Raw genomic sequence first — 12,057 nt, forward strand, 5'->3', positions numbered from 1 at the left:
AGCTGTTTGTCCTAATGCTCTCCCTCCCCTCACCTCCCACCCCCTGAATGACCCTGATGTGTGATGCTCCCCTCCCTGTGTCCATGTGTTCTCATTGTTCAACTCCCACTTGTGAGTGAGAACATGCGGTGTTTGGTTTTCTCTTCCTGTGTCAGTTTGCTGAGGATGAAGACTTCCATCTTCATCCATGTCCCTGCAAAGGACATGAACTCATTCTTTTTTATGGCTGCATAGTATTCCATGGTGTATATGTACCACATTTTCTTTATCCAGTCTATCATTGATGGGCATTTTGGTTGGTTCCATGTCTTTGCTATTGTGAACAGTGCTGCAATAAACATACATGTGCATGTGTCTTTATAGTAGAATGATTTATAATCCTGTGAGTATATTCCCAGTAATGGGATGGCTGGGTCGGATGGCATTTCTGGTTCTAGATGCTTGAGGACACATCACACTGTCTTCCACAATGGTTCAACTAATTTACATTCTTGTCTACGGAGTAAAGGCGTTCCTATTTCTCCACAGTCTCACCAGCATCTATTGTTTCTTGATTTTTTAATAATCACCATTCTGACTGGTGTGAAATGGCTCTCACTGTGGTTTCGATTTACATTTCTCTAATGATCAGTGTTGTTGAGCTTTTTTCATATGTTTGTTGGCCACATAAATGTCTTCTTTTGAAAAGTGTCTGTTCATACACTTTGCTCACTTTTTGATGGGGTTGTTTGTTTTTTTCTTGTACATTTGTTTAAGCTCCTTGTAGATTTTGGATATTAGACCTTTGTCAGATGGGTAGATTGCAAAACTTTTCTCCCATTCTGTAGGTTGCCTGTTCACTCTGATGATAGTTTTTTGTTGTTGTTGTGCAGAAGCTCTTTAGTTTAATTAGATCCCGTTTGTCAATTTGGCTTTTGTTGCCATTGTTTTTGGTGTTTTATTCATGAAGGCTTTGCCCACACCTGTGCCCTGAATGGTATTCCATAGGTTTTATTCTAGGGTTTTTATGGATTGGAATTTTATGTTTAAGTCTTTAATCCATCTTGAGTTAATTTTTGTCTAAAGTGTAAGGAAGGGGTCCAGGGTCAGTTTTCTGCATGTGGGCCAACTGTTCTTAAGCTTTCTAGGACTCAGTTTCCTCATTGTAAGGTGGAAGGAATGACCTGTCTTTGGCAAGCAGATTGTAAAGTTAAAATAATATAATGCCAGTGAAATGTCACATTCATGGGCATCTAAAATGTTGCAATGGTTTTAGCAGCCCCAGAAATGTAATTCACTCCTGCAGTTTAAAATGTGTTATTTGTGTATTAATCTTAACTACTACCCACTGGCTCACAGCAGCTTGAATCTAAGTAAAATAGCTTGGAGAAAGTCATTGCTTATTTTAAAGTAGTTATGACTTTTGTCAACACAAAACTCAGATATTTTGTAAAGTTAGTTAAGACAATGTTGCCTTTACTCAAAATTGCCCAGTGGTAGCCCCTCTTTTTTTCCAGGCAACCTGTGTTTCTACAGTGGTCCCACGCCCATTCGCTCACTCTGCTCCAGCTGCCCAGGTCTCCTCACTGTTCTTCACAGGCTTCCTCTCAGAGGCTCTATGCTTTGCATCTCCTAGGTCGGGAACTCCTTCCCTCAGGTGGCTCCATGGCTTTCTCCCTCCAGCGTTTATTGTGTTAAAATTCACACACAGACAAACACACTCACACACATGCACACACTCCGGTCTCCATTCCTACCTCATTTTCTCTTCAGACCCCATGTACCCATTATACATCCTTTGCTAACAGGCTTTATTTGTTTGCTGAGTGACTGTCCTGTCTCCTGAAATGAGTGAGGCAAAGAGCAGGATGAGCACATCATTTTTGAGATATTCTTGGATCCTTTGAAAGTTATGTTAAACAATGGACTCTGCCAAACTGGGATGTGCTCACCCTGTCCATGAGGACTGATATTTATTATTATTATTTATTTACTCATAGACCAGGTCTCACTCTGCCACCCTGACTGGAGTGCAGCGACACAAACATAGCTCAGTGCAGCCTGGAGCCCCTGGGCTCGGGCAATCCTCCTGCCACAGGTGCAGGCTACCACGCCTAGTTTGAGAGCCTGGCTGTATTCTCAGCGCTGTATCTCCTGGGTCTGCTTTGCTGTAGAGTGCCTGGTAGGTGCTCAGTTCATATGATATTGGTTGTTGAATGAATGAATACATTCTGAAGCCTGACTCCAAGTCTACGTCCCGTCTTGCTTCTGGTTTGTTTCCCTGACACTTTATTCTCTTCAATCCATTCTTCTGATTGCTACCTGAGCAATAAGCCACTGTGCTGCCTAAAAAAAAAGTGCCCCTATCATCTCAATACTTAAGCAGAAAGTCCAAACTACTTAGTGTGGCTTCCAGATCCTGCCACCCTCTTGGCTTCTCAAATATCCATTTCAGGCACATTTCTCCTTGTTCCTGAGACTCAGCGCTTTCAGTCACTTCTTGAAGTTTCCTGAAGTAGTAAGACCTTTTGTGGAGATACCTTGCGCAGGACTCTGTCTTCCACCAAATATACTTTTCCTCCCTTAAGTTTACAAATTCATATTCATCCTTCAGATTTGGTTCACAGGTCACTTTGACAAGTCCTTGAAGTGCCTAAGTATTTTGTTTTGTCAGAGAGATTTTCTCTACATTTTAAAAGAAAAACCACTAATTATTTCTTATATTTGTTGCAAGATAATTTATTTTAAAATGCCTTAGCCTTCTACATGTGTAAATTAAGTTTAATTCTTATTCTAGAAATTACTAGTTTGCATCTGAAGTATGTTAACAAAGACTTTCCACTCTAGATACATCTATGACAAGTAGGACAAGTCTCATCTAGATACACAGCAGAAAGTTTGTTAATTAGCATAAAGAACACTAGAAATAGTTCACCTTTTTTCTTGATAAAATAAATAGTGCTCAATATATATAATTGCCTGAAAAAATTTCATGGAACCTGACATTCCTGTGTGAGCAGAATCTGGAAACCTAGCAGGGTCACACCTATAATGTTGCATCCAAGTTCTTTGTAGCTATTGGGTCTTTTTGCCCTACTCTTAGGCAGGATTGCTCTGTCTAATCCAACTCAGAGGTTAGTGGATCCCAACATTAGAATGTGATTGTACTTTTCCTACAATAACCTTTTGTGTGAAATGCTTGTCAGGGTGTTTACAGTAGAGCACAGGAGATCATTATATTAAAAAATACATAGGTTGCATGACTGTGTTGAGACATTTATGCTTCTAAATGTTGGAATTTGTGGTAGACTTAGTCTGCAACTTGCCTTTATTATAACTTTTTACCTAATTTAAGAGGTTCCAACTAGCCTCTCATTGCTGAAAGCAACAGATATTTGTAAAGAACCCCACAGATGCTGACCACATTGGCTTCTGTCAGTCTGACATGGTGTGATAATGATGTAATTATGTGCCAAGGTCAGCTCTGCCCATGAGGATTGTGAGCTCTCAGATGAGCCTTCTTCTTATCTTTGCTCATGGAGGTGGACACATTGGTGGGTTGACTCGGCTGATGTTTGTTATGTGGATTAACAGATGAAATACAAGACCTTTAACATTAGAGACAGCTAAAGCCAATGCAACCTAAAAGATTTAAAGCTAATACAATTGGTAGAGTGATGGTTTAACCACTTGTGCTGCCTGGGATTTAGGAATTTCCCCAGGATACATGAGATTCAGTGCAAACACCAGGATGGGGCCAGGCCAACACGGACAGCTGGTCACCCTGACAGGCCTTCTTTTCCCTTACTTAAATAATTACTCATGTTAAAACATTTTAAAGCATAAACAAGGTTGACAACATTTTGCAATCTTTCTCAATAAAAACTCTTAATTGTTTACATATAGAAGGAAAGTTTCTCAACATAATAAAGGCCATTTATGGGAAACCTACAGCTAATATCATAATCAACAGGGAAGAACTGAACTTCTTTGCACTAAAATCCGGTACAAGAGAGGGCTGCCCACTCTCACCACATGCCTTCTACATAGTACTAGAAGCACCAGCAAAAGCAATCAAAAGGGAAAAATAAATAAAAGACATCCAAACTGAAAAGGAAGATGTAACATCAGCTCTGATTGCAGATGGCATGATTCTATGGTAGAAAACCCCAAAGATTCCAGAAAAAACTGTGAGAACAAATACCTGAATTCAGTAAAGTTGCAGAATACAAAATTAACATATAAATATCAGTAGCATTTCTTTTTTTTTTTTTTTTTTTCTTTTTGACTCATTTGTATTTGTTACAACTTTGAGCAGAATGTGACTCAGGCACTACACTTCCATCCACGAGACTGGCTCTGGGTTATTTTTAAACAACTGTATGATATGCTCAGGTTGGCTTATAACTTTGCTCCTCCAAACAATACTTTTCTTTGGAAAACAAGCCCCAGGGAGAGTTCCTTCCATCAAGTGGCTTCAGTTTAAGCTGTTTCTAGGGGACTAGTACATGCAGAATTGGCAACTACAGGGGATGAAAATTTCAAAAAGTAGATGCTACAAGATGTAACAAATATTTTTCTTCTAAACATCAAGGTATAGCTCAGGAACACTTCGATAACAAGATTTGGTCTACTAAGGAATCTGGCTTGATAGCTAAACACTTTAGACCACAAAGTTAACATCATGTTACATACATCTTACAACGCATCTGTTAAAATAAGCCAATGTGAAACTAAGAAAACATTGCTAGCTCTGCTTTAGTGCGTAAGGTATCACAGCATCACTTAGAAGTAGACAGAAATCTTATATTCCCCTTGAAGTAGTTGTTGTCATGCCATACGGACTATTTAATGTTAACAAAAATAAAGAAAAACATCCTTGGAAGTATATTCTCAGAGGAACTGTAGAGTACTGAACAGGGAAGTCATCCATCAGCCGGAGGTTGTTCTGCTTTTCCATGCGTGCTGTGTCGTCATCTCCTTTGAGGGGCGGCATTTCTTCAGTTGCAGCTGCACTGGTATCATCAGCAGTAGGGTCATCTTCATCAATACCAGACCAAGTTTGTTCATCCTGTAGATCCTGTTAGCCTGTCTGGGGATCTTCCCGACTGAAGTCGGAAGACAAGAGCACAGTTTCATGAAGCAAGATGACCAGATCCTTCACAGACTTGTTGTTCTTATCAGCCTCTGCCTTTTGCCTTAAGGTCTCAATAAAGGAATGGTCGGGGTTTATCTCCAGGTGTTTCTTTGCTGCCATGTAACCCATTGTCGAGTTGTCTCTTAGGGTTTGAGCTTTCATGATTCTCTCCATGTTTGCTGTCCAGCCATATGTGCTTGTGACAATACAACATGGAGACGTCACCAATAACTTTGACACAACCACCTTTTCAACTCTTTTCTCCAATATGTCTTTCCCGATTTTGCAGAGGTTCTCAAACTTTGTGTGTTTTTGTTTGTTTGTTTGTTTTTTACCTCTTCTGTTTCTTTTTCTCTTCTTCATCCTCTGGAAGTTCCAAGCCCTCTTTGGTGACTGACACTAAAGCCTTGCCCTCAAATTCCTTCAGCTGCTGGACATAGTACTCACCATTTGTCTCGATCATATAGATCACTTCCAAACCATGTTTACAAAGACATCCCACAAAGGCTGAATTAGCTATGTGGTCCTTGGTCTCACCTGTGGTATAATAGATATGGTTCTGGTTTTCCTTCATTCTGGTGTAGTAGTCCTGGAGATAAACCATCTCATCACCAGAGGCAGATGTGTAGTATCTTAGCAGCTCTGAAAACTTCTTCTGATTTTGAGAGTCTCCGTGTATTCCAAGCTTTATGTTTTTAGATAACTGCTCATTGAACTTCTTGTAGCTCTCTTTATCATCTGCCAGTTCAGTAAAGAGTTCTAAGCATTTTTTGACCAAATTCTTCCTGATAACTTTCAGATTTTTGCTTCATTGCAGCAAAAATATCTCACAGGAAATATTTAGAAGGAGATCCTCCGAGTCTACCACCCCTCTGATGAAGTTCAGATATTCAGGGATTAGCTCCTCACAGTTATCCATGATGAGAACTCTGCATGCATACAAATTGACGTTGTTTTTTTTCTTTCAGTTTCCAACAGCTCAAAAGGAGCACGTCGTGGGACAAATAGAAGGGCTCTGAATTCCAACTGTCCTTCAACTGAAAAATGCTTCACAGCCAAGTAATCTTCCCAGTTATTGGTCAAGCTCTTATAGAATTCTCTGTATTCCTAATTAGTAATGTCGTCAGGATATCTGATCCAGATAGACTTTGTTTTGTTGAGTTCTTCTTGATCGATGTACTTTTCCTTAATCTTCTTCTTCTTCTTCTTGTCACCATCCTTCTTTTCTTCTTCTCCTTCATCAGAACCAGCATCTTCAATTTCAGGTTTGTCTTTGGACTCTTTCTCTTCTTTTCCTTTTTCTTCTTCTTTATCTTCCTTTTCTTCAGCCTCATCATCGCTGACTTCTTTATCATGTTTCTTCTCCACAAAAAGAGTGATGGGATATCCAATAAACTGAGAATGTTTCTTCACAACCTCCTTTCTTCTTCGTTCCTCCAAATACTCAGTTTGGTCTTCTTTTAGTTGTAGGATAACCTTTGTTCCATGACCCATAGGTTCACCTGTGTCTGTCCTCACTGTGAATGATCCCCCTGCTGAGGACTCCCAGCCATACTGCTCATCATCGTTATGTTTGGTGATCACTGTTACTTTCTCAGAAACCAAATAAGCAGAATAAAAATGAGCACTGAACTGGCCAATCTTAGAGATACATGCAGCAGCCTGCAAAGCTTCCATGAACAGTTTGGTCCCAGAGTTGGTGATATTTCCAAAATTATCGATCAAGTCAGCCTTGGTCATTCCAATTCCAGTATCCACAATAGTGAGTCTTTGATCTTGTTTGTTTGGTATAAGGTTAATATGCAGCTCTTTCCCAGAGTCTAATTTACTGGGATCTGTCAAGCTCTCATTCCGGATTTTGTCCAATGCATCTGATAAATTTGAAATGAGCTCGCTCAGAAAGATCTCTTTGTCCAAGTGGAAAGTATTGATGATCAATGACATCAGCTGGGCAATTTCTGCCGGAAAGGTGAATGTCTCAACGTCCTCCTCCGCTGTCGGTTGGTCTTGGGTCTGCGTTCCCTCAGGCATCTTGGCTAAGGGACAGCACGGGCTCCACAGTGCAGCAGCACCAGGACGCTGAAGCAACTCTAAATATCAATAGCATTTCCATATACAAATAACAACTTAGCTGAAAAAGAAATCAAGAAAACAATTACATTTATGATAACATTAAAAACAAAATGTTGGAATAAATTTAACCAAGGAGGTAAAAACCTGTAGGCTAAAAAATACAAAACATTAATAACATAGATTGAAGAAGATACAAATAAATGGAGAGATATCTAATGTTTATTTCTCAGAATAGTTGATATTGTTAAAATGTGTATACTGCCCAAAGCAATATGGATTAATAAAATCCTTACCAAAATCTCAATGGTATTCCTCACAGAAATAGCAAAAACAACCTTAAAATTTATACAGAACCACAAAAACCCCTGAATAGCCAAAGCAATACTGAGAAAGAAAGGCAGTTATCACACAACCCTATTTAAAAGTATATTACTAAGCTATAGCAATCAAAGCCATATGGTATTAGTGTAAAAACAGACATATAGGCCAATGGAACAGAATACAGAGCCGAGAAACAAATCCAAACACATATAGTCAGCTAATTTTTGACAGGAGCACCAAGAGGACACAATGAGGGAAGAACAGGTGTTTCAAAATATGGTGCTGGAAGGCCAGGCACGGTGGCTCAAGCCTGCAATCCTAGCACTTTGAGAGGCTGAAGCAGGCAGATCAAAAGGTCAGGAGTTCCAGACCAACCTGGCCAACTAATGAAACCCAGTCTCTACTAAAAAAAAAATACAAAAATTAGCCGTGCATGGTGGCAGGCACCTGTAGTTCCAGCAAATTGGGAGGCTGAGGCAGGAGAACTACTTGAACCCAGGAGTCAGAGGTTTCAATGAGCTGACATTGTGCCACTGCTCTCCAGCCTGGGCGACACAGCGAGACTCTGTCTCAAAAAAAAAGGTGTTGGAAAAACTGTATTTCCACATGGAAATGAATAAAACTGGATGCTTATCTTACTCCACTCACAAAAATCAACTCAAAATGAGTATCAGACCTAAACGGAAGACCAGAAATTATAAAACTCCTAGAAGAGAACGCAGGGGAAAGTGGCAATGATTTTTTTGTACATCTCACTTAAAGACCAGGCTACAACAGCAAAAACAAACAAATGGGCTGCATCAAACTAAAACTGTTCTTCACAGCAAAGGAAGCAATCAACAAAGCCAAGAGGCAAATGACAGAGGTGTAGAAGATATTTGCAAACTGCATATCTGATAACGTGTTAATATCCTAAATTTAAAAAATAACTCTTACAACCCAATAGCAGAAAAACAAATAACATGATTAAAAATTGGGCAAAAACTGGGTTCTCTAGAGACATAAAAACAGTCAACAGGTATATGAAAAGGGGGTCAATATCATTAATCATCAGGAAAATGAAAATTAAAACCACAATGAGATACCACGTCACACCCGTAAGCATGGTTGTTATCAAAAAGGCAAAAGCTAATGAGTGCTGGCAAGAGTGTGGAGAAAAGGAAGCCTGGCAGAGTTTTGGTGGGAATGTAGATTGGTGCAGCTCTTATGGAAAGCACTGTGGAGGTTACCATACCATCCAGCAATCCCTCTTCTGAGTCTCCAGGCAAAGGAGATGAGCTCACCCTCCTGTAAAGATACCTGCACTTCCATCTTCATTGCAGCTTCATTTGCAAGAGTCGAGACACAGAAACAACCTAAGTGTGTGTTGATGGACCAATGGGTAAAGAAGATGTGGCCCGTGTGTACAATGGAATACCATTTGGCCTGAAAAACGGAGATTGTGCCATTTCCCACAACATGGATGGAACTGGAGGACATGCTGCTAAAGGAAATAAGCCAGACACAGAAGGAAAATACTGTGTGGTCTCAGTTATATGTGAAATCTATGAAACAATGAATCAAAAAGGTCAAATATGCAGAGAGAGACAATAAAACCATGGTTACCAGCATGAGAAGTTGAAGAGAAAGGAAATGGGGAGATGTAGGTCTAAGGACACAAAGTGGCAGATACGGAGGATGAACCGATGTGTCGGATGAACGAGGGTAGAGTTCCAGTGGACAACGTGAGGATTGCAGTTAATACAATTGCATGGTATTTGGGATTTTTGTCAAGTGGATTTTAGCTGCTTTTGTTACACACACAAAAGTAACTGTGAGATGGTAGATATGTTAATTTGCTTCACCAAAGTAACCATTTTACTACTATATGTATCACATAATATCCTGTCTCAAACCTCAAATATACACAATAAAATTTACTAAAAACAAGACAAAATATAAACAAGGTAAAAGAAATGTGGCTAGTGATTGGTATACACAACTTCTTTCAAAAAATCTTGGAAGATAAATAGCAACAAATGTTATGAATGTTACAGAACATTGCTTTAATTTACAGCACCACAAATGCCCTAAATTAAGAGAATGCCTTTACCTTTTATTCCTCTTGCATTAGAAGATGATATAGATGGTAGTAATAATAAGACTGTCTTGCTTTTCCAAAGCTCTTTAGAGTTTTTAAGGCACTTTCAAAAACTGTGATTTCATCTTCACAATAAGCCTTTAAGGTAGGTCTTGCAGACCGTACATCGTCATGACAGTGCAGACTTGTCTAAGAACTGGGAAATACAGGAAGTGCAACTGCTGTGAGAGAGTAAAACCAAATCGCTAAGTTATAAAAAGACACAATGTCTCCTAGGCCCAAAGTATCAGGTTCCTAACTATAGATTAACCATTGATAATAATATGTGTGTTAGGAAACAAAGAAAACCCAGAATTTCAACTGACAGTGGCCTAAACAATAAAGCCGCGTAATGGTCTCTCAGGGCAAGCTGTTCAGACCGTCCAGGGCTCAGCGTGGCTCAGCAACGCCACCAAAACCCAGGTTCCGTCTCAGTTTCCACTCTGTCATCTTAAGTGTGTTGGTTTGATTTCTTGCCCCCAAAAATGGTGGCACTGCTGCAAGCCCAGTCTCATGTCTCCAGTAAAGGCAGGAAGAAGGGAGAAGGAATGGCCCCAGTTGTCCCTTTTATCAGGAAAGCAGAGGTTTCCCTTGAAGGGTCCAGCAATCTTCCATTGGTCTATTATTGACCAGAACTACCAAAAAGCCATCCCCAGCTTCAAGAGGGACGAGAAAGCAGGCATTATCTCTCTACTGGGAGGAGACAAGGAACGATAGGGTTGGCATTGGGCATTGTCTCAGCCAGCCGAGAGTGTCTGTGGCAGCTCGTAAGGAGAAGGCGGGCAAGCAGAGCACACAGCTCCGAGAAGGCCACACCCCACCGTGTGTGCTTTGCTGTGGGCAGTGAGGGGCTGGAGGATGGGGCATTCTGCTCAGGGTGAGAATCTGGCTGGGGCATCTGGTGAACCGTCCCCCAGGAATACCCACTTCTCTTTGCTCTCATTCCACACACACCAAAAAGCCTTTTTGGTTCAAGTTGAAGCTTCTCAGGAAACTTGAGACAATGAAGTAGACGTTTATGTAAGAACAAGCTAAAATTTTGAAAATAAATCAATCATCAGCTTAGCTTATCCATCCTGTGAATTTAGTTTTGGGAAGTCCAGTTTTTTACTCTGATTTTTAAAAATCATGTATTTGCCTGCTGCTGTTGTCTGATTTCTGGGCTTGCAAAACTGAGGACCAAATCATGAACCATGTTGTATTTGCCAAGAAAATGAGCTTGCTCAACTTACATGGGTTAGGATGCACAGGACTCCATTCCACATTTGAGTTCTACCAAGCATCTCTTTCACTAGCTGGCCTGTCTCTTCCAAATTTTAACAGAAATAATTATTCCCATTTTGCCAATGAGAAAACGGGTTCAAAAAAGTTTAATTCTCATTTCACATATTCAGTGAGGCATACAGGACATGAACACAGGTCCTCCACATCTCCAGGAAAATACCCACCTTAAAATTCCAAGAGAACTCTTTTGGGTCTCCATTTTCCCTCTTTAGCTCTGACAGGAGCTGAAGTATCCTTTAGCCTCCAAGTATAATGAGTGTGGAAGGACTAGAGTGTACAGCATTGGGAGAGGATCGGTGCAAATAACATTGCAATACTGAGAAAGATGACCTGTGCCACTTAAAAACCATCCCAGGGAGGCGATGGTAACCCCACAGCATGCAGGGAACAAGCAGAGAACCCACAGCCATTGTATTTGAACCAAAGAGGGGAACTCCAGGCTGGTTATCTTCAACTCCAGGCTGGTTACCTTCACCTGCAGGCTGGTTACCTTCACCTGCAGGCTGGTTATCTTCACCTCCAGGCTGGTTATCTTCAACTCCAGACTGGTTAGGTTCACCTCCAGGCTGGTTATCTTCACCTCCAGGCTGGTTAGCTTCATCTCCAGGCTGCTTAGCTTCACCTCCAGGCTGGTTAGCTTCATCTCCAGGCTGCTTAGCTTCACCTCCAGGCTGGTTAGCTTCACATGCAGGCTGCTTATCTTCACCTCCAGGCTGGTTAGCTTCACCTCCAGGCTGGTTAGCCTCTTGGTCACTTAAGGTTTTATGTATGGAGGCTTCTCTGGCATCAACATAATAATACTCTAAATGACCAGTAATACACATAAATATATGCAGTGTTACATTTTATATTTTGTTATATTCTATTTAGAATTAAAATTCCACAGTGTCTGTTTACTACATCAAGTGTTATCATGGAGGCTATTCAGGTGTCGATACACATTTCAGGATACTGAACTTCTAAGGCTGTTACTAGAGCAGAAAGAGGATTTTCACAAATCAGAAAAGTGCTAAAGTTTTAGTTCTGAATATTTGTCTTAGCTATAATAATGCAATTTTTACTATCCAAAGGCATGCACCTATTGGAGCAGGTCTTGATTATTAGAGTTAGATTCAGCCCTGCAATCCCCATGCATGGAGATAAT

The 12,057-nt window shown here is 40.5% G+C and overlaps 1 pseudogene; it reads right to left on the bottom strand.

Moving 5' to 3' along the window:
- Positions 1–4,783: 4,783 nt before the first annotated feature.
- Positions 4,784–7,147, bottom strand: LOC105466741 (heat shock protein HSP 90-alpha-like; annotated as a pseudogene).
- Positions 7,148–12,057: the final 4,910 nt, after the last annotated feature.

Source organism: Macaca nemestrina, chromosome 3 (genome assembly GCF_043159975.1).
Source record: "Macaca nemestrina isolate mMacNem1 chromosome 3, mMacNem.hap1, whole genome shotgun sequence".
Classification (NCBI taxonomy): Eukaryota; Metazoa; Chordata; class Mammalia; order Primates; family Cercopithecidae; genus Macaca; species Macaca nemestrina.